This window comes from Ictidomys tridecemlineatus, chromosome 1 (genome assembly GCF_052094955.1).
Source record: "Ictidomys tridecemlineatus isolate mIctTri1 chromosome 1, mIctTri1.hap1, whole genome shotgun sequence".
Taxonomy (NCBI): Eukaryota; Metazoa; Chordata; class Mammalia; order Rodentia; family Sciuridae; genus Ictidomys; species Ictidomys tridecemlineatus.
In genome coordinates, this window is record NC_135477.1 from 120,137,555 (window position 1) to 120,158,162 (window position 20,608).

Below are 20,608 nucleotides of genomic sequence, written 5' to 3' on the forward strand. Positions count from 1 at the left end.
TCCTCTGATACTCACCTTCTCATTTTAGCTCTGGCTCAGGCTTTCCTGCCTGCCTCCCTGACCTTTCTGCCTGCACAGCCAATTGACACCTCACTTGCCTCCTGCCTGGTCTCCAGGTTTCAGCCCTGAGCCCTCCAGTCTCTCCCCAACCGAGCAGCCAGAAAGACCCCTTTAAAAACAGGAGTCAGATCAGGTCAACTGTTTGTTCCAAACATTCTGTGGCTCCCTATATCACCAAGAGTCAAAGCCACAGTCCTCACAATGGTCCACAGGGCCCTCCATCATCTGGCCTCTGCTACCTCTCTGTCCTCATCTCCTACATCCTTCCCCTTGCTCCATGCTATTCCATGAACTTGTCCGGCACATTTGTGCCTCAGGGCCTTTGCACTGGCTCTTCTTGACTGAAATGTTCCTCCATCAGATGTGTGCATGACAAAGTCTCTTATCTCTTTGTCATCTTTGCTCAAAGTTTAGGGTTTCAAAGTGTCTCCCAGTAGCACTCTATTTAAAGTGGCAACATCTCACCTGTCTATCTCCTGACCTCTTGTTGCTGCTCTATTTTCCCTTTAGCATTTACCACAGTGTATAACATCATAAATGTCACTTATTTATCATGCTTATTGTTTGCTCTCTCCCCCCACCTCTTCTGGAAGCATCATTCAGAAGGGCAAGAATTTTCATCTGTTTTGTTTCCTGATATGGGTCACCTAGAATTGTGCTTAGTACATACGAGGGTTCAATATATTTTTGTTAATGAGTGAAGGAAGAAAGGAAGCATGATAATTATGGAATGAATATCCAATCTAAAAAGGAATTAGAGGCTGGGGACATGGCTCAGTGATACTGCATTTGCCTGGCATGCATGAGGCTCTGGGTTCAATCTTTAGCACCACACACATAAAAAAATTAGAACCCATAAAATATGGTGCCTGGCATGGTCAGTGTCTTGGACATCAGAGCCATTGGCTGTGCAGTGGCCAGTCCCATTTCCTGGTGACTTTTCCTTGCAGGTGCCTCCCCCACACCATCAATTCATGTGGATGGCCTGAGATTCACTGCAGTCCTCACTGCAAGGTGGCAGTGACCCTTTAAGTCACCAAGATGGTTGGAGGACTGGGTACATTTCCCTGGACTGGTGAGATTGAGTCCTGAGACTTGCTCGTGTGTTGGGATGGGTAGGGCGTCTTCCTTCAGAGCTGGAGGTAAACTCAGCTACCTGGATGCTGCGTTGGAAGAACCTGCCTGGAAAGGAAGCCAGGGCACTGGAACAAAGGGCTATAGATCCGAGGACGGAAGCTGCCTCTCCTCCCAGGCTTGACTTTTCATTTACTTGAGCCCCTCTTCAAGGAAGGCAGTTTGACTTGGGCTTCTGTCTCTTGCCGCCCCTTACACTGTAGCCCCTGATCCCGAGCTCCTGAATCAGGGAATGAGCCAGGGGTGGGAAAGGCCTGTCGGGGTGTGTGGGCTGGATGGCCTGTGGTAGCTCCAAGTGAAGGGGACTGAGGGCACTCCCTTATCCATCTGGGATGGAAGCTGGCATGGAAACAGACCTGCCTCCTTGAGGGCTCCCAAGTTATCAGGGGAGGATGTGGAAACTAAAGGGGCCAAGACAGATGGAAAGATCCTGCTACTCCAGAGCAGCAAGGGAAGCTAAGATGGATTCTGCCCAAGCTTGGGGTGGGAGGTAGGATCAGGAAATGTCTCCCCATCCGTCAATGCAGGGCAAGAGCCCAGTTAAAGTGGAGTGTGGGCTCTGCCACATGCTAGAAGAGAGTTCTGGGGTAAGTCACTTAAGTTTTAGCAAACAATAGTGTCCCTAAACATAAAACAGGATGAATAATGTCCACCTCATAGAGTTATTTTAAGGACAGAATGGGATAAGCGGGTCGAGAATTGAGCATGGGCCCGGCCCACAGGTTTAGTAAGTCAGTGCCTATTACCTTGCGCAGGTGTTCCGCCTGGCCAGGGATTCTGTTGGTACAGGTGCAGTTACTGTCGTCACCAGGAGGTGGCGCCCCGGCCCCAAAAGAGCCTTATTTGCTCGATTTTTTGCGGGGCTCTGTGAAAGGTTTGGGCGGGGTCGCCTCTTGGATCTCAGTCCGTTAGACCCCTACCTTCCCGGCCGTGGTGGGGCGAAGTGCTTGTACTCCCTTCAGTTATCTATGGTCGCTGGCTCCTGGAAGGGGAGACCTCGGTCACCATGGGACAGTCAGAGGAGCCTTCGTTTTCCATCCGTGTTATGTAAGAGCACAACCTTCAGGGAGCGCCGGGGCAAAGTTGAGGGTGCTTTGCTCAGGGTGGACGAGAAGAAGGACTTCCTGAAGGAGCGAGCATCACAACACGGAGGCTGGAGCGCAGGAGCGTCTGAGCCTGGTGCTGAGGCAGGGGGATGACCCATTTGACCTTTCTCAGTGCAAGGGAGCCGGGCTGCCCCTCGCGGTGGACCTCCGGCAGTGGATGGCCCCTTGATGCGGTCACTGGTAATTCTAAGTTCTGCCAGCAGAGGGACACAGAGAGACGCCCGCGCCGATCCGCTCTCCTCCCCGCCTGAGCTAGCCCTCCCGGGAAACTTCCCTGCTTGGCAGAGCCTGCCTGGGCGAGACCCAACGTGTCAGGTGTCCTTAAGCTCTGGAAGAAGACTTGCCCTTCTTCCTCCTGCTGGGCTTCTTGGGGAGAGCATTTTAGGTGAGGGGAGGGTCAGCTCCCATCCTAACTCAGCCCTGGCCCAGCTGAGCTCCACCCTAAGTAGGACTTGCTGGCCATTCCAGTCTAGAAACTCAGAAATCCTAGGACAGGTGGGGCTACCTCCCAGAGGCAGGGGTTTGGGAGGGAGCCCCCTGCCACCCTGGCCTGGATCACCAGCTGGACCTCAGGAAGTAGGGGGTGCCCACCCCATACCACCTTGGCTAGTTCCCGGCATTCTCCTGGACAGGCTCCCAGAGGCCCACAAAGGCCCTCAGATGAAGTTCTGAGCCTTGCATTGCTGTGCCCTGGGCCAGCGTCCTGCTGGCTCTAGGCACCGCAAGTCCCTGGCACTCCCTGTAGAGCTTTGTCCACCAGCCCTGAACCAGGGCCGGTGGGGCCATGTTTGCTGGGGGAGGAGTAGTCAGGCATCCCTCAGAGCTGGGGCAGTCTCCCTTCTGTCCTGCCTGTGGCTTTGCTGTCTTCCAGATGACCAGCCCCTCACTTCTCACTTGCTGGCCCTCACCACCAGGGTGATCTGGAGGAAATGGTCTTTCCTCCTCACATGCCCTCCTAGCTGACCCAGGAGTCAGTGGTGGGTAATGTCCTCATTTGTAGACAATACCATGAGGCTCCAAGGACTCCCTGTGGCCTGTGGCTCCCTGCAGAAGTTTCTGACAGCACGACTTTCTTACTGCAGCCCTGATGCCTTCTGTATGCTGGCCCTGGGCTCCAGTGGATCTGTACACTCAGGAGTGAGAAGGGCTCCTGCCCTCATGAAGCATCCGTGTGGTGTTATATGGGCTTTGGAGAGGAAGCCAAGGCACTGCATGGCCCTGCATGGCTGTCCGCCCAGCAAGGGACACTTCCTCAGAGAGGTCTTCCTTGACCAGCTATCAAACAGCCCCTCTGACTAGGTGCTGTCACACCTTCATGTTTTGTTTGTTTCAAAACCCTTTTGGGATCTGTATTCATCTTCCTTACCTGTGGATGGTTCATTATCTAAGTACCTTCTGCATACCAGGTTCATTATCTAAGTACCTTCTGCATACCAGGCACAGCTGTAGCCCCTAGGTGACACGGAAGTGAAAGAACAAATTTCTTATCCTCGAGGGCTAGGGCTGTAGCTCAGTTGTAGAGCACTTGCCTGGCACCTGTGAGACACTGGGTTCGATCCTCAGCATCACATAAAAATAAATAAATAAAAATAAAGGTATTGTGTATTTTTAAAAAATTTCTTATCCTTGGGCTGGGGTTGTAGCTCAGCTGTAGAGTGCTCTCCTAGCATGTTGGAGGTGCTGGGTTGGATCCTCAGCACCACGTAAAAATAAATGAACAAAACAAAGGTATTATGTCCAATTATGAAAAATATTAAGAAAATATTTAAAAATATTTCTTATCCTTGAGAAACTTTCAGTCTAGTGAAGGGCATGGTGGTGGGGAGGCAGCCAGCCAGAGAAAGCAAGGAAACATTCAATATCTGAACATGTGTTATGGAGGAATAGAGGGCAGGGAAATGGGAGATTTGGGGGAAGGAGAGAGTGGTCTTTTAGGGGCAGTAGTCAGGGAAGGTGACATTTGAGCAGAGAACTGACAGGAGGGAGGGGTGAGCCATTCAGACACACAGAAGTAGTGTTTCTGACAGAGGAGAAGCAAGTTCAAAGGCCCTGAGGTCAGCGTGTGCCTGGTGTGAGGAGGGAGAGGAACATGCGTGGCTAGAGAGGAGCGGGCCAATTGTGTAAACCTTTGTATCTGGTGTGAAGTGTGAAGACTTGGTGTGAATCTGAATGATGTGGGAACAATTTGAGCATTTTTTTTCTGGTACCAGGGATTGAACTCAGGGGCACTTGACCACTGGGCCACATCCCCAGCACTTTTTTGAATTTTATTTAGACACAGGGTCTCACTGAGTTGCTTGGCTCCTTGGTTTTGCTGAGGCTGGCTTTGAACTTGCGATCGATCCGCCTGCCTCAGCCTCTTGAGCCGCTGGGATTACAGGTGTGCCCCACCGCACCCAGCCATTGGAGCATTTTGAGCAGGGGATTTCAAGGCTCTGCTTCCATTGCCGGACACCTTGGCTCCTGTGTGGGGAATGCTGGTAGCAGGGCTGGGTGGGAGCAGGGACCAGGTAGGAGGCTTCACCTCTAATGTCAGCCTCTCAGGATCTGACCAGAGTTTGGTGTGGGAGGAAGGAAGGGTGCCAGGGTTTTGGCATGAGCCAATGGAAGGGTGGTGGTGACATTTATGAGGAAGAGGAGGGCCAGGGCAGCTGAGTTGGGGGCTAAGTGAGGGACTTCTTAGCACTTGGGAATCTGGGTCTGACCTCTGTGCAGGGGTCAAGGCTGGAAAGTCATGTGCTAAGACTTAGTAGGGCTCAGCTGGGCTCCGAAGCCAGGGTGGCCTCAGCCTGGGGAGAGTGGGCTGGAGAAGTCCAAGGTCTGAGCCTCCAGGTGCTCTGGCACTTGGAGGTCAGGGAACAAAGAGGCATAGCCAGGGAGGCGAGGGAAGCATGATGGCGAGAAGTCCAGAAAACAGAGGAAGCAAGTGTTCCAAGGAGGAGGGGGCTGCCTCTCTCAGACACTGTGGGAAACTTAGCACGAGGTCTGCAGGTTGAGTTTTGGATTTGGCATCGTGGCCCACCAAGCACACCACACCTAGCACCTTTGTCCTGAGCACCAGAAAACTGGTGTCATTCCATGTGTACCTTTTTCTATAGACATCTGGACGGCAGATACCTCGGTGTAAAGAAAGAGACATCCCTGCTTGGTAGATAGAGCCCTGCACCAGGGCACGCGGCCTGGCGAGAAGATGGCAGGCTGGGGCGCAGCTCCCTCTCTTCCTCCCTGCAGCCTAGGCGCCCCAGAGCAGTGTCCAGCCTGCACACCTGCACTCAGCAGCTGTGTTGGCTGTTGTGATACATGGTGTTGGGGAGTGTGCTTGACTAGGGGCATCAGATCAGTTCCTTCAAGAGAGAGGAACTGGAGACAGTGGGCATGGACAACTTCATCAGGGAGCTTTGCCATAATGAAGAAAGAGAAGCAGGACAGTAGCTGGAGAGTCCGGAGGAAGTAGGCAAGGGAGGGTGGGCGAAGGGAGGGCATCCCAGGCAGGGAACTGCGCAAGCAAAGTGAGGTCCTTAGAAATGGCTGGAGGGACAAAGGTGGGAAGGTCCTAGACATCAAAGTGAGGTAGGAAGTGTCAGGAGAGGGCAATGGAAAGGTGAGTTGGAGCCCTTATCTGGGGGTGCTGAGGGTGGGGCAGGTCTGTACACATTGTGGGTGCTCACTGGACACTCCCAGGTTTGGCTTTGTTTGATGGAAGACTGGAGCACTGGGTGTTTTAGGGGCCTCTGAGACAAGCCTCCCCTGGGCCCAGGGATGGACCTAAGATGAGGTCCTTCAGGTGGGCCTCAGGTTCTGGCCTCCTCTCCTCCCTGAATGTCCCACCCTGCTCAAGCTGAGGATGAGCAGGAGGCCCTGCCTGGGCCTGGGGAGCAGGAGGTCAGGTAGAAAACTATGGTGGGCTGGAGCTGTGCCTCGGCCTCTGCCCAGGGGTGCTGGCTGCTCCCAATGCAGCCAGGGCCCTCCATACCTCTCTGTGCTCTCCCCAGGGACCATAGGCCAAGCAGTGAACCATGGAGGAGGTGAGAGTGTGTGATCTTTACTCCACCTCCAACACCTGCTTCCTGAGACCCCCTCAGATGAGGAGGTGAGGTGGGGCAGAAAGGGAAGTCACTTGGAGGAATGGGCCACCTGCTGACTCCTCTTTCCCTGGAGGGCGCTGAGGAATAGGGTGCACTTGGGTAGGGGACACTGACCCCATCTCTTTCAAGTAATTGCAAGGAATGAGAGCAAGGTTCTTGCCTCCCTGTGGCACCAGGGAGCTCCCCTACAGAGTCCACTGTGGCCCCTAGACAGTCCTTTGAGCCAGTTCCACTGGAAAGAGGGGTAAATGAGGTTCAGGGAGGGCCATAGCTGCCCACGGCCACACAGCCAGGAAACGCAGAGGCCACACTCGATCCTAAGCAGTCTTGTCCCAACCCAATCCCACAAGAGAGGGCCTATTACCATCCTTAGAGGGCAGATGAGCAAAGAAACCCAGAAAGGTGGTGCAGTTATGACTTGAGGTCATGGGTCCCGCGGGGAGGAGTGTGGAATCAGAGCTCCATCACCTCTACTTCCTGCCACAGCCAATCCTCCTTGCCCTCCTTGCCTGCAGGGAACAACAGGGAAGCTATGACTCTCTGGGCCCTTCAAGAAGACCCTGGGCACCTGAACAAAGAGTGCCCCTGTTGTTTCAGGGCTCTGGAGAATATCTAAGGGTTTGCTGGGCAATGCAGGGGTGTGGTCTGGGTGCTTTCTCAGCTGCCCTGCTGTGTCCTTAGGTTCACCTCCTGGGACCTTGAGCCAATGATTTATGTTCTTGAAGCCTCAGTTTTCTTATCTGTAGACTGGGTTGTAGGAGTGTTTTGAGGGTCAAATATGAGCGCCCAGTGTGAACTCTGGCATGTGGCAAATGCACAGTTAGTAGCAGAGGTGACCGTGGTTGCCGAAACCCCAGCTCCAGCTCTCTCCAGGGGAAGATTAATCACAGTTTAGACACTTCCTGAATACGACAGATATGCCTCATAGGCCAGCAAATCCTCTCTCGTTCCCTAAGAAGAAAATCCTGAAATGCCTGTGTGTTCCTACATGAGGGATCAGAGAAGGCTTCCTGGAGGAAGGGGCCTTTAAGCAGGCATTTGAGGTTCAGATCACTGACCACAGCAGGATCAAGGCCCCCCAGGCAGGGAATGGAATGTTTGCAAAGGACTGGAGAAGGGAAGGACCTGGATGTGGTGAATAGCCTCTGGGGGCTGAAGTAGGGAGAGTTGGGAATTGGGTTCCTTGTGGACAGGGCCTGACTCCAACCTGATTTCCCTTTTCCCAGGGTCTGGGCTGGCTTAGCCTCTCCTCCTACCTGCCAGCCCCTAGGCTCCTTAGATTCCCATGGTTGGGGGCACTTTAATATTTCTCTGAGAGGTGGGATCTTGCTCTGTCAGAGCCTTACAGTCAGAAAGTTCTTTCTAGTGTCTAGTCGAAGTACATTCTGGCCAACCTTCTTTGGAGCTGGAGGCCTGGGGTGAGGGGGAGTGCTTCAAGGTCATGACTAGCTATGGGGTAGAGTCCCTAGGGCAGGTGCCTTGGTTTGTGGTGTCCACAGCCCAGAGCACTCTCTCCATATCACTTATCTGCCTAGTTTAGTGTCCCCTGATCTGGCACCCGGACTTGCATACTTGGTTGGCCATTCCTCACCCCCCACTTCCCTCAGAGTCTCTCTCCTTTGTCTCTCTTCTGCCTCTCCTCTCCAGCTCTGTCCCTAACTCTCCTTGTCACCCCATGCTCCAAGTCTGTTTCTAGCTCTGTGTGTTCCGGAAGTCTCAAGGGCTCAATTTTCCTTTCTGAGATCCTCCACCTTACCCCCACACTCCCCACTCCTCCCTTGTGGGTTCCAGGGTGGAAGGATGGGGGAAGGATGGAGGGCAGGAGTCAGTCGATGAACGGACCCCTGGGGGGAGGGCAACGGCCTGTCCCCTCCTTCACCTGGAGAGGGGCAGGACAGGCCACACTGTCTCAGGGTCTGAGGCTGGAGGGCCCTGTCGAGGGGGTGGTGGTTAGGTCTGCTCGGGGGTTGGGGACAGCGGGGCCCGGCGCGGCTAGGAGGGGGCGGAACCTCGCGGTGGTCCCCTCCCCCTCTTTCTTAAAGGGCCCAGCGCGGCGCTGTGCGGGACTGGGTTGGTCGCGCCCTCCCCAGCCAGGCCCCCCGGCACAAGGTCGAGCGCTGGGTGCCCTGGCGCCGCGGGCTGACCAGCCGGGTGGCCGCCGTCACCTCCCGGCTCCGCGCCCGCCTGCAGTCCCCCCGCCCTTCCCCGCCCTTCCCGCTCCTCCCTCCCTTCCCTCTCCTTCGTTCCCTCCCTCCTGCCGTCCGTCCCCCCATCTCTGCTTAGCTTCTCCACAGCCGAGGCTCCGGCACCTGAAGGGACAGTAGCGGGAGCGGGGAGCTCCGACAGGCGGCCGCGGAGCGGGACGGTCAGTCCACTGGCGGCCTCCGCATGGCCCCGCCGTGAGAGGCTGGACCCAGCGACTGGGACCGGGAGCGGTGAGTGGGGCCGCGGGGCCACCTTGTCCCCAGAGCCCGCGTGCTCCGGGACCCCGCCCCTCCCCTCTAGGGGCCGAGCTGGGGACCGAGCGGGCGCTGAGGGGTGGGGAGGGGCACGCATGCTGGGTGGCGGGAGCCGCCCTCCGCCCTCGGTGCCTGCTAGGGTCTGCTAACAAAGCTACATTTCGAGATCAATTCCGTGGCGGCTGGAGCATCCGAAGGATACGGTTGTCATGGAGATGGGGCCGAGAGAGGAAGCCCGAGATGGCCGGGACTGGGCCAGGGAGTGGGGGCGCTGCTAAGAGCCCCAGCCCAGGCTGCAGGGAGGGTTGGCTAGCCCGATTGTCTCCCGGGTTCTGCCTCCTGATCCCCCTCCCCCTTTTGTATAATCTGAGTGTAAATGTGTGCGTTGATGGGGTGCCAGTGGCAGTTTGGTGGCCCATGATCCGGGTGTTGGGTGACGGGGCCTGCCAGCAGCCACCTTCCCAACCGAGAGCTTGGAGGATTTATTTCTGTTTCCAGTTTCCTAACTTTGACAGCCGAGCTTGGCCGCCAGGCCTCCCCAGCTCTGCCGCTAGAGCAGGGGCTAGCGTGGGGGCGTGGCAGGCAGCAGGGAAGACCGAGGAGGCCCACAATGGCTGTGGCAGCAGCAGTGAGGGAGGGGTCCTTGGAGCCAGCTGCTAGGTCTGGGTGGGGCAGGCAGTCCAGATGTGGGGACCACCCTGCCCAGTTGGCTCTCTCCTAGGAGGAGGAATTCAGATTCCTTCTGTTCCTGAAGGATCTGGGAGCTCCTGGGAATGAGAACCCGGGGTATTGTTTCTGCACAGATGGACCCCCCCTATACCCACCCCTTTGTCTTAGGGCCATCTTGTGGGGCCCAGGAAGAGAACTGGGGGTAGATGCAGCAGTCACAATGGAAGAGGGTTCAAGACTCTTGGCAGGCTCAGGATAAACCAGGCTGAGCTTGATGGGGACTCCGGAGAGGGCCAGGGTTTGGCCAGCACAGATGGGCAGCTTGGGTCTTGTGAGAAGAGGCATTTGAATTTTCCTGGGTTCTCCAGCTCCTTCCTCTAGACCCAGGAGCTCCAGACAAGAGCTACTTAATGGGGGCTATTCAGGCAGCTCAAGGGATAGTGAGTAAAGGGCACTGAGACCACCTCCAAGTCCAACCGATGACCCTGGTCAGATACAGTCCTTCTTTCAGTCCCTCCCCTGGGAAGTTAGGAACTCTGTACCAGGGAAGCTACAGGTTCTATGGCCCAGAGTTCTCTGAATCAGTAAAATGGGCCAATTCTCTCCCTGCTCCTTCATGTCTCTGGAGGGGAGACCTGCCCTCACCAAAGTCCCTTCCTCTCAATATACAGTGGGAGACAGTGGCTTTTGAGTGGGGCTACCTACTACAAAATTTGGTCCTTTTGGAACATGGCAGGCCCATCCGGGGTGGTTAGAACCCTCAGAGGGTTCCCACACATAGGGATGAGTCTGTGGGTGCGGGCCCAGCTAAAGGTAGAAGGATGGCGGGGGTGTCTTTGGAAAGCCTCCCCAACTGCTGCCTCTTGCAGTGCTGAAGTCTCTGTGCTTAGGTGATTTGTACCTTGTAGCGCCAGGGATTTCCTGTGGTAGACTGAGAGGTGTCCCTCCTGCTGCATGCCCTGATCTGGCAGCTATGTGGTGGGTGCAGACTCCTTGGGCAGACCTGACCAGTGGTGCCTCCCAGGGTCTTTGAAAGGAGAGTGCAAAGCTAGCTGAAAAGAATGACATCTTGCTGTGTACAGGACTGAATGAGAGGGCCCAAGGAAGCTACACTGCCTGGCTTCCACCTATTAAGCGCCACCACTGTGCTAGGTGCTGTCCAACACACAGCAGCCTGTAGAGGGGGGTACTGCCACTACTCCCATTTTGTGGGAAAGGATGTTGGAGCTCTGGAGAAGTTGTCAGTTCAAAGTTGCCTGGTTAATAAGTGGCAGAGGCCAGATTTGCCCCTCGGAAGAACTTTCTAATGCTCAAACTTGTGCCCCTTCTCTTCTTCCTTGGAGATACAACTTAGGAGGGAGGTGGGTCTGAGTGCCTCATCAACTGGGAAAGGGGGTGACCTTGGGGGAATTTGAGGCACCAAATTGGGGTCTCCTAGGGAGGTGGGGTGAAGGCACTCCCATTCTGGATGTCAAATTGCAGGAGATTGCTGCTGCCTCTTGTGACAGATGACGCTCTAGACCTCCTTTGCCAGATGGTCTTTTCCAGGAAAATCTGTTTTGAGCGGCATCTTATGTCTGGGGCTCCATATTTAGCCTGGCTTCTCACATGGGAGGATACACTCAGGCTGTCGCCCCTAGAGGGGTGTTTAAGGGTAGGGTGTTTGGGGGAGGGGTGTGCCTGAGGCTAGACCTGGCTCCATGCCACAGCTTGGCATAGGTGGGGAGGGGTCCATGTCTCTGCCCCTGCTGAGGGCTGTCTTGCTGGTCTCCCTCATGACTGACTGTTTCCTTAGAGTCCTTGTCACCCATGTGGGTTCCCTCATAGGGGCATCTGCTTCCTGGAGTCTAGTCCCCTTTTGGTAGTGAGCTGCTCCAGGGGTGTGCATACCTGACCTGGGTGACTCCAGTGTCCAGCCGAGGCAGGTCCATGGCCCAGCTTACCAGAAGTCTGTGGCCTGCTCAGGGGTGTGAATATCCTCTGCCTCGTTTCATATCCCTGCCATCAGCATCCCTCTTTGGAGTGTCTCCCTGCACCTCCTTCCTTTTCCCACCTTACTTTTTATCTTGTCACACCTGATAGTACAATGAATACCCACCTACACCCTTCACCTAGAGACCTAGATTTGCCAGTCACTAACATTTTGCCATATTCTCCCTCCCTCCCTCCCTCCCTCTCTCTCTTTTACTCTCTCAAGATTAAGTTGCAGGGCTGGGATTGTGGCTCAGTGGCAGAGCCCTTGCCTAGCATGTGTGAGGCACTGGGTTTGATTCTCAGCACCACATACAAATAAATGAATGAAATAAAGGTTCATCAACATCTAAAAAATAAAAATAAAAAAAGAGTAAGTTGTAGACATCTTAACACTTTACCCAGAATACTTCAGCATGAATTTCCTGAGATGAAGGCATTTATCTACCCAAATGGTTATAATATTTTGGTTTTTTGGTACTGGGATTGAACTCAGGGGCACTCGACCACTGAACCACATCCCCAGCCCCACCCCCTTTTTTAGTCCAATTTTTTTTTTTACATTTATTTTATTTGCTTATTTTTATGTGGTGCCGGGGATTGAATCCAGTGCCTCATGCATGCTAGGAAAGCACTCTACTACTGAGCCACAACCCCGGTTCCACCCCAGCCTTTTTTGTATTTTATTTGGAGATAAGGTCTCACTGAGTTGCTTAGGGCCTTACTAAGTTGCTGAGGCTGGCTTTGAACTCAAGATCCTCCTGCCTCACTCTCCCAAGCTGCTGGGATTACAGGCAAAATGACTGTCATATGCTATTATCAGGCCTAAGAAATTTAGTAAGGATTCAGTTTGACTAATTTGTAATCCATATTCAACTTTCTCTATTTGTCCCAGTAATGTCTTTTATAGCTCTCTCTCTCTCTTTTTAAATTATCAATTAAGGAGCATACATTGCATTTAGTTATCATGTCTGTTTTGATCTGGAATAATAACCTGATTTTTAAAAAATTTTTTATGACATTGTTAATTTTAAAGTTTTATGAAATAGCCCACATTCTGGATTTGTCTTCATGCTTGCTCGTGATTAGATTCAGGTTTAACATTTTGGGCAAGCACATCCCCTACTTGATATGTGTCGCGTGATAGGAGTCTTCGCAATACCTCACGTCAGGAGGTGCATGTTCTTAGGTTGTCCTATAAGGGTTTGTGTTCAGTTAGGCTACTTGACTCAGGAGTCTCTTTGTTTCAATTCCTTCCCCTTCTCTAATTCCAGAAGCTCCATCCACCTGCTCATTCAAACCCCCGAAACTGACTGAAGCCCTACTTCAGATCAGGTATTAGAGAATGGAGATCCCAGACACCGATGGGCCCTTACACAGCTCATAACCTCGGGTTGGGGGTGGGGGAGCCACAGCCCACGCAGGTGCTGTTGATTGGGGAGAGGGGCGACACAGAAAAAAGGAGTGATGGGTGGTGAAGAGAGAGGGCATGGGGTGCAAGACAGGAAGAGGGTGTAGTCAGAGATGGCCTGGAATGTGGGCAGCAGTTGACCTTTCCCCCAAGGGCACTGGGAGCCACTGCAGGGTTTTATAGGGCCTTTTTGAATACTCTGAGGAGGTAGAGGTGCTCTGAGGAGGTAGAGTGGAATTGGTGGGAAAGAAACCAGCATGCTGTCAACACAGGATGCCTGGGCCCAGAATAGCTGCTGTGTGTGTTGCTGAGGGAGGGAGTTGTGTGCTTGGGTGGCCCTGGTGGGATGGGGTAGAGTAAGGAGGGGTTGGGTAGATGGTCCCAGTGTCCAGCTAGAGGACGGGGAGCAGACAGGAAGAGCCACCGTGCAGAGGCTTGGGAAGGCTGATGGAGGAAGCAGTTTGGGGCATATGAGGTCTGAGGTGTCTTCCAGGTCAGAGAAACTGTGAGGGAGGGTCTTTTCCCTGGTGTTAGTGGTGCCCGTGGCCAGAAGTTCTCAGAAGTTCAATTTTGAGATGAGGGCAGAGGAAGGCCAGTCCCTCCCACAGCAGGAGCAGATAGTAGGCTTCCAGGTGCCATCAGGGGCAAGACTTGGGCAGGCCTCAGGGCCAGCTAGAGGCAACTGCCTGTCAGTCAGGAAAAGTCCCTCCCCTGTAGAATCCAACTCCCTTCCTTCATTTTGCTTCTTCATACTGGCTTGGCAAAACCCAACCTGGTTAGACCAGCACTTGGCCTACTCCACCCCTGGCCTACTCCACCCCTGGCCTACTCTACCCCTGGCCTACTTCACACCTGGCCTACTCCACACCTGGCCTACACCACACCTGGCCTACTCCAGCCCCAGGTGTGCAACTGGATGGGGCTGAGGAAATCCATCACCCCAACTTTAAGCCCAACCCTGTGGATTCAGATGGGCCATTGGTGCCATCCAGCACTCATGCCACAGGTCCCGAGTTCATCACCTCTTCTGATGCTAATGGCTATTTCATATTTTCTCTTTTTCTAAAAACATTTTTATTGGTGCATTATAATTATACATAAATGTGGGGTTCATTGTGATATGGTTGTGCATGCACATAATGTAATTGGTCAATTTAATTCCCCAGTACCTCCCCTTTCCCCTCCCTGATCCCTATCCTTTACTGGTCTCCCTTCTGTCTTCACAAGATTCCCTTTTTCTCTCTTTTTCTTTCCAGCTTCCACTGGAAAAAGAGAGAACATATAACCTTTGACTTTATTTCACTTACTGTGATGTCCTTTGGTTTTATCCATTTTCTTGCAGATGATACATTTTCCTTCTTGTTTATGGCTAACACTATTTTTTTGTGTGTGTGTATGCCATATTTTCTTTTTTTTTTTTGCCATATTTTCTTTTTAAAAAATATTTTTAGTTGTAGATGGAGACAATGCCTTTATTTTATTTATTTATTTTTATGTGGTGCTGAGGATCGAACCCAGGGCCTCACACGTGCTAGGCAAGCGCTCTGAGCCCCAGCCCCAGCCCCTGCTCTATTTTCTGCCCTTTTGACTCTTGGCAGGAACCTACGCTGGCTGGTTCCATCACTTGGCTATTATTACACTTTCTCTCCTGCCCTCCACCCAACCTCTCCTTTTTGATCCTCTCTTTCAGCTGACCACCTTTGAGAAAGTCGAAGCAATTAGGACTTCTCCAGACCCCAGTGCTATGTGCACTCACCTACCTACTTCTGCACCTGCTGTCCCACCTTCCTCCTGCCCCTGTGGTGCAGCGTCCCTGCTCCTGGCTAAGATCATCCCTCTCTACTCGTTCACTAGATTTCACCTGTCCCCTTGTCTCCTTGGGCATTTTGTTCCAGCAAGTGTCCCTTCTGGCTTCGTCAGTCCCCCTCCCCAATCTCTACTAGATCATTCCATCAGCAGGTATCCTGTCGTTCTTTCTCTTGGCTTAAGACCTTGTTCTCCTGTCTTCTCCACAGCGCCACCACATCTCTCCTTCTTTTCCAGTGAAGCTCCTTGGAAGGGTTGTCTAGACTCCTATCTCCACGTCCTCTCTGCCCACTCCCTGTGACTGTGCTTTGGTTGGCTTTGCCCCTGCACTCCACTCCATGACCTCCATGTAGTGGCACAGAGGCCAGTTCTCAGGACTCTTCTCCAGCATTTGACACCTTCAGTCTCTCTCTTCCTTGATACACTCTCCTTGACATCCAGGACCCCATTCTCCTGTTCTCTTCCCACCTGGAAGGTTGCTCCTTCTCAGCTTCCATTGTTGGTTCCTCTCTTCCTCCCCGGGTGATCCAGGAGCGTCCCAGGACTCAGCCCTGCATAGCTGTCTTCCCCATCATGTAGATCTCATCCAGTCCTGCCGCTTTAAGTGCCACCTATATGCTGCCAGCCCCCTCATTCATATCCCAAGACTCCACCTCTTCCCTGGGCTTCAGGAGGCGGTTCCACCTCTCAGCCTTGGAATCCACCAGACACCTCCAGCTTAACTTGTCCAAAGCAGATCTCCCCATCCTCCTCCCCAGACCTGTTCCACCCAGACTTTTTATTATCTTTAAAAAATGTTTTTAAAAGAATGCCTTCATCTTATTTGTTTATTTTTATGCGGTGCTAAGGATCGAACCCAGTGCCTCACACATGCTAGACAAGGGCTCTGCCACTGAGCTACAGCCCAGCTCTCCACCCAGCCTTTCTCTTTTCTCATGTCATTCTAGTTGTTCTAGGCTCTTGATTTCTCCTTTCTACTGCCCTGTACATTGCCCATCAAAGGGTGAGGCTTTACTAGTGCCTCGTTGTCCCCTCAGAGGGCCTCGGTGAGTGAGGAGGCCCAGTTTCCTGGTTCTCACCCAACACCTGGTCCAGCTCAGCCCTTGCACACATACTGTGCCACATACTGTGCAAATTTTTTTCCTTTTGGTACTGCGGATTGAACCCGGGGGGCTCTACCACTGAGCTACATCCCCAGCCTCTTTAATTTTATTTTTAAAAATTTGAAACAGGGTTTTGCTGAGGCTATCCCTGAGCCTGTGATCCTCCTGCCTTGGCCTCCCAAGTTTCCAGGATCACAGGTGTGTGCCACTGTGCTCCGCAGTGCTGTGATATTTCCATCCAAGAGGGTACAACTTGTAAGAGCCTGAAGTGAAATCCTAAAGCAGAGACAGGAGAAGACAGGGAAGCAGAGGGAAGGAGGGAGGGGACCAGAAGGACCGGCCAGGGAAGGTTAAGAGAAGCTACACAATGAAGAGCAAGGAGGGGAAGGTGAGAGGGAGGAGACCTGGAGGGAGAGGGCTTCCCTTGGGGGCTGTGGGCAGACCACATGAAAATCTGAGGGACTGGTTTTAAGGGTGCACGTCAGGTGTCTGGCTCCTTCATGGGAGGATCTGGAAGGTGAGGAATGTGAACACTGGGCAGAGGGAGGGGAGGAGGGGCTTCTTGGTTCATTTCTCTTGACTATTGAAGCTGACTGAGTGGAGGTGGCCCAGAGACTGAGGCCCCTGGGCTCCCAGAGACTGACCCCTGCTTGGTTGGCAGGACTTGCACCTGGTCAGTCCGCTGTAGTTCTTGGAGCTGACTCTCAGCCCACAGGCCCTGGGTCACCTGTGGGCTCTAGAAGCAGGGCAAGTTCCAGACACCCCCAGAACTTCAAGGCACGTAGAGCAGTGGGTCAGTCTGGTGTGGACTCCCTTAATCAGGGCAGCCTTTGAATGATCCCAGATAGCTGAGGTTCACCCTGGAGGGAGGTCAGCAGGGAGCGGAGTCGCCAGCTATAGACGTGATGTGATTTGGGGTTTGACAGCGTACACTGTGGATTTCATTAGTGTGAAGGGCTCTCTAAACCAGCATGCAGATTTTTGCAAATGCCAAGCAAATGAGGGTGCCAATGGGCTGGGGGGTGGAGAGAGAAGCAAACTAGATGTCAAGGAATGACCTTTGCGGAGCGAGCCTCTAGAGTCCCAGCAGGCTGGAAGGCACAGGAAGATGCGAAAGTGCACCCAGCCCAGGGGACCTCTGCCTGCCCAACCATGAGAGCGGAGAGCTCTTCTCTGCCCTCACATCCCAAGCAAAGTCTGCTTCCCTGGTGGCCAAACCAAGAGAAAGAAAGGTGTTGGGCTCATTAATAATCCCCAATGGACACCACCTGAAGGGGACGGGCCCTTTTAAGGGAGGCCCAGTTTTCTGGCTCTTTCCTGACACATGGTGCGGTTCCGTGCCTTAAGATGGAGAGATTGACATTTAAGTGGGAAAGTCAGTGGGTTCAGGACTGTAGGGTCCTCCTCTGCCTCAGGAAAGGGTGGGATCCTCTGTTTATCCCTCCCCATGACCCCACAATAGTCTTTCTGTGCCTCTACCTTCAGGCTGAGCCTCTGAAATTCTTGCTTCAGAACCCACTCTGACAGCCATCAGGGGACAAATGACTGTGAGGCTGAATGGCCTGTGTTCTGTGTTGCCAGCTAGTTCCTTCGAAGCTCTGAGAGGGTTCTGGAAGGTATACCTGTCCCTGAGCACCACACACACACCCTCTCATTTTGTCCTCATAGCAGCTCTGCAAGGCATGTTCTGTTAGTATGTCCCATTTTATGGAGGAGGACACCGAGGCTCAGAGATTTGAGCAACTTTCCTGAGATCAAATAGCTTGTGCGTAGCAAAGCTGGGATTCGAAGCAGGTCTTTCTGAGTGTGCACTTTGACTGTGTCCTGACCCACTTTCCTGGACTGTCTCAGTCTGAGGCACTTGTTGTCATACAAGGTGGTTCAATCTGGGAAAGACCAAATGGGTTAGGAGGGTTAGGGCCACTTTGGCCTGTGGAAACAGAGAAGTTCCCGAGACTCCTGGGTGGACATCCCCTCCTGTTATTTTGGGCTCCTTCCTCCCTGGGGAGCTGGGATGTTGAAGAGGTACGGGTTCAGACTGACCTGGGCCTGGGGGCATGCCTGGAGCTCTGGGATGATAGGAAGAGTTGGCCTCTCAGTGCCTTGGTTAGCAGAGGCTGCCAGGGAGCACGATGAGCTGTGTGATCCGGGGAATTGACCCAGGGGTCTTCCAGGCAGTTTCTCGCTGCACATGCTCAGTGATCCAGCAGCTTTTGATGGAGCCGGAGTGCTCGGGCCTGGGCCAGCTCAAGCCCCAGGCTCACAGGTATGGCTGGCCCGGGTCTGTCCTGAGCATTTCCTATAGGCCAGCTGTTTGCATTGATTGGTTTGTGTGAGTGTCCCTGTGTGTGCCCTTGTGAGTTCATGAGTGTGTGAAGATCCCAGCTATGTGCTAAAATCTAGATGAGTTAGGGAGCCAGTTAGTTCAGGAAGAATTTGGGGGAAAGACACCAGGGTCAGGGGGGTGGTAAGGGTAGGTTCCTAGGGGCAGAGAATGATTCAGAAGTGAAAGGTTTCTTACTTTTCCTTTTCTTCCTTTGTTTCTTTTTCTTTTTCTTTTTTGGTCAGGAAACCCTTGTGAAGCTCTCTGCACCTCCAGTGTCAGAGATGGAAGGCTCTTGGGGATTGTCCAGGTTGGGGCTCATGCCCAGAGCCTATAAATGGGCTTTCGAGATCTGTGAGCCTCTCAAACAGACTCAGAATGCTATGCATATATATGAGAGTCCATCTGGGGCAGGGTCCTCATCTCTATCAGATGCTGAGAGAGACCCCGGATGTGGGAATGGTTCAGAATCTCTGACACAGGTGGGGAAAATGAGACCAAAGAAGGGTTTCATTTTTCTGAGCTCCTTTAGCAACTTAGAGGCTAAACCAGTAGTCTCTCTCCCTGGGGCATCAGTGGTCTCGGCCTTACCTTCACACCGATGTTCCAGAGCAGTGCTCTCTGACCCCAGCCTCTTCTACATGCTCTTCCCGGGCTAAGCAGCCCTGGACTCTGCAAGCTTAGGTTTTGCCTGTTGGGAGAAGTGCTCAGCTCCAGAGCCCCCGTCCCAGCTCTGCCCTGGGTGTCCCCATTTCCACCAAGTGGCCTGCACCCCCAGACTCAGCTCTGTGCCTCCACTGTGTATGGGGATGGTCAGTGTGGGTCCTGTTTTCCCCAATGCCACCCAGCCTGACTCTCTGGGTTATCCCTTCCCTGGCCCCAGATTCTCCCAAAGCAGAAGGATTTTTGACCCAGTGACGTTGGTCTAGCTGCCTTAACTTTGCCTATGAGCCTGGAGGCTGCTCATCCCCACTTTGTCACCCAGAGAAATGCCCCATGTGTCCGTCTACCTCCCTCCATGTATTAGTATGTGTGCGCATGTGTGTAGGAGCACATGAATGTCCACATTGCTCAGAGACAAGCGCATGGGCACCTGTGCACATATGCAGGGATGCCACCTGGAGCCTTCCTGCTAGGACCTACCTCCACTTGGGCTTCCCACTGTCCCTGGCTTAGACCATGGAAGGGACCATAAGATTATCTCTATAATAGTCTAGTGTTCCAAGCAGACTCTCAGCCTTGTCATTTTCCAACTTTGTGACCCTGAGCATGCTCCTGAACCTCTGCCAAAGATGGGGGTGATGATAATTCCAGGATATCCATTCAACAAATATTTATAAGGTGCCTACTGTATGTCACACATGGTATGAGGCTATGGAGAGACAGCTATGAACATGACAGGTCCCCACTCTCATGAACTTGTCCCCAGTGTAAGGGAGATGGGCAGGACATAAGCAGACAGCAAAGGGAGTTCAGTTCTGCTTGGTGCTCTGATGCCTCAGGGTGGAGTGTGAGAGTGTGCTAGGTGGTCAGAGATGGCCTCATTGAGGAGGCAGCATTGGAGTTGAGCCTGGGATGGCAGAAAAAGCAGTCATTTAAAGATCTATGGAAAGAACCTTCTAGGTCAAGGGTATAGTTGGTGCAAAGGCCCTGTGGTGGGAATGAGCTCAAGGAGAGAAAGAAGCCCAGGGTAGCTGGCTGAAGGGAATGAGGAAAGACAGCAGACAGCTCAGGCAGGGCCTTTTTAGGCCATGCTGGGGGGGACTGGATTCTAATCTTAGGGTGATGGGAAGCTTGGGAGGGTTATGAAGGAGGCGGGCGTGTGATGTCATTTATGTTTTCATAGTGCACTCCAGCTGCTGTGGGGAGAGTGGCGAGGGCCACAGGGTTGTCTCAGGAGCAACTGAGACCCAGAAAGTGCTTGGCTCAGCTGTCAGCCCTAGCCCAGCCAGGGTTCCTCTATCATCATGATCCTTATCTTGTCTGGTGCTGAAAAAGAGGCTTCTGAACCCAAGGTCATCCCAAGGACTGTGGGTAGTAGGAGCTCCTGCCTGGAAAGGGCCCTGGATCAGGCTGAGAGAAGCTGCAGGGATCTTGGCCACTGGCAGCCTGTCATTTGCAGTCATCTCCTTGGGATGGATGCCCAGGGCCCAGCAGTACCCTCTCCCTTACTGTTGCCAGTGGGGCTGGAGGTGGGCAGGGTCAGTGCTTCAGGCCTTCTCTCTGGGTTGAGAATATGGGCCCTTCATCTCATGAGAGGGCCTGATAGGGGGCCTGGAAACGATGGCTCATCCTGCACCTCCAACCTCGGGCAGCAGAGGGAGGCTAAGGGTTCTGGAGGCAGCTACTCACTGTGTGCTCTCCTGAAGCCTTCCTGGATCCTGTGCCTCAGTCTCCCCATTTGTTAAATGTGGTGGTGGAAAGAGTAGAGCCTGGTTGCCTTTCATCCTTGACCTCAGATCCTTAAACCTCAGATCGCTC

At 53.3% G+C, this 20,608-nt stretch overlaps 1 protein-coding gene across 3 annotated transcripts in view; it reads left to right on the top strand.

The window, feature by feature from the left end:
• The first annotated feature begins 8,460 nt into the window (after positions 1-8,460).
• Positions 8,461-20,608, top strand: part of Psd2 (pleckstrin and Sec7 domain containing 2) — a 46,065-nt gene continuing 33,917 nt past the window's right edge. Inside the window, exons 1-2 of one of the 3 annotated variants that reach the window (XM_078046276.1) lie at positions 8,461-8,820; positions 12,759-12,819. The gene's annotated coding sequence lies outside the window, so the exon portion shown is untranslated. The remainder of the gene's footprint in view (positions 8,821-12,758; positions 12,820-20,608) is intronic. The other 2 variants (XM_078046280.1, XM_005327278.4) reach the window with 2 other exon arrangements.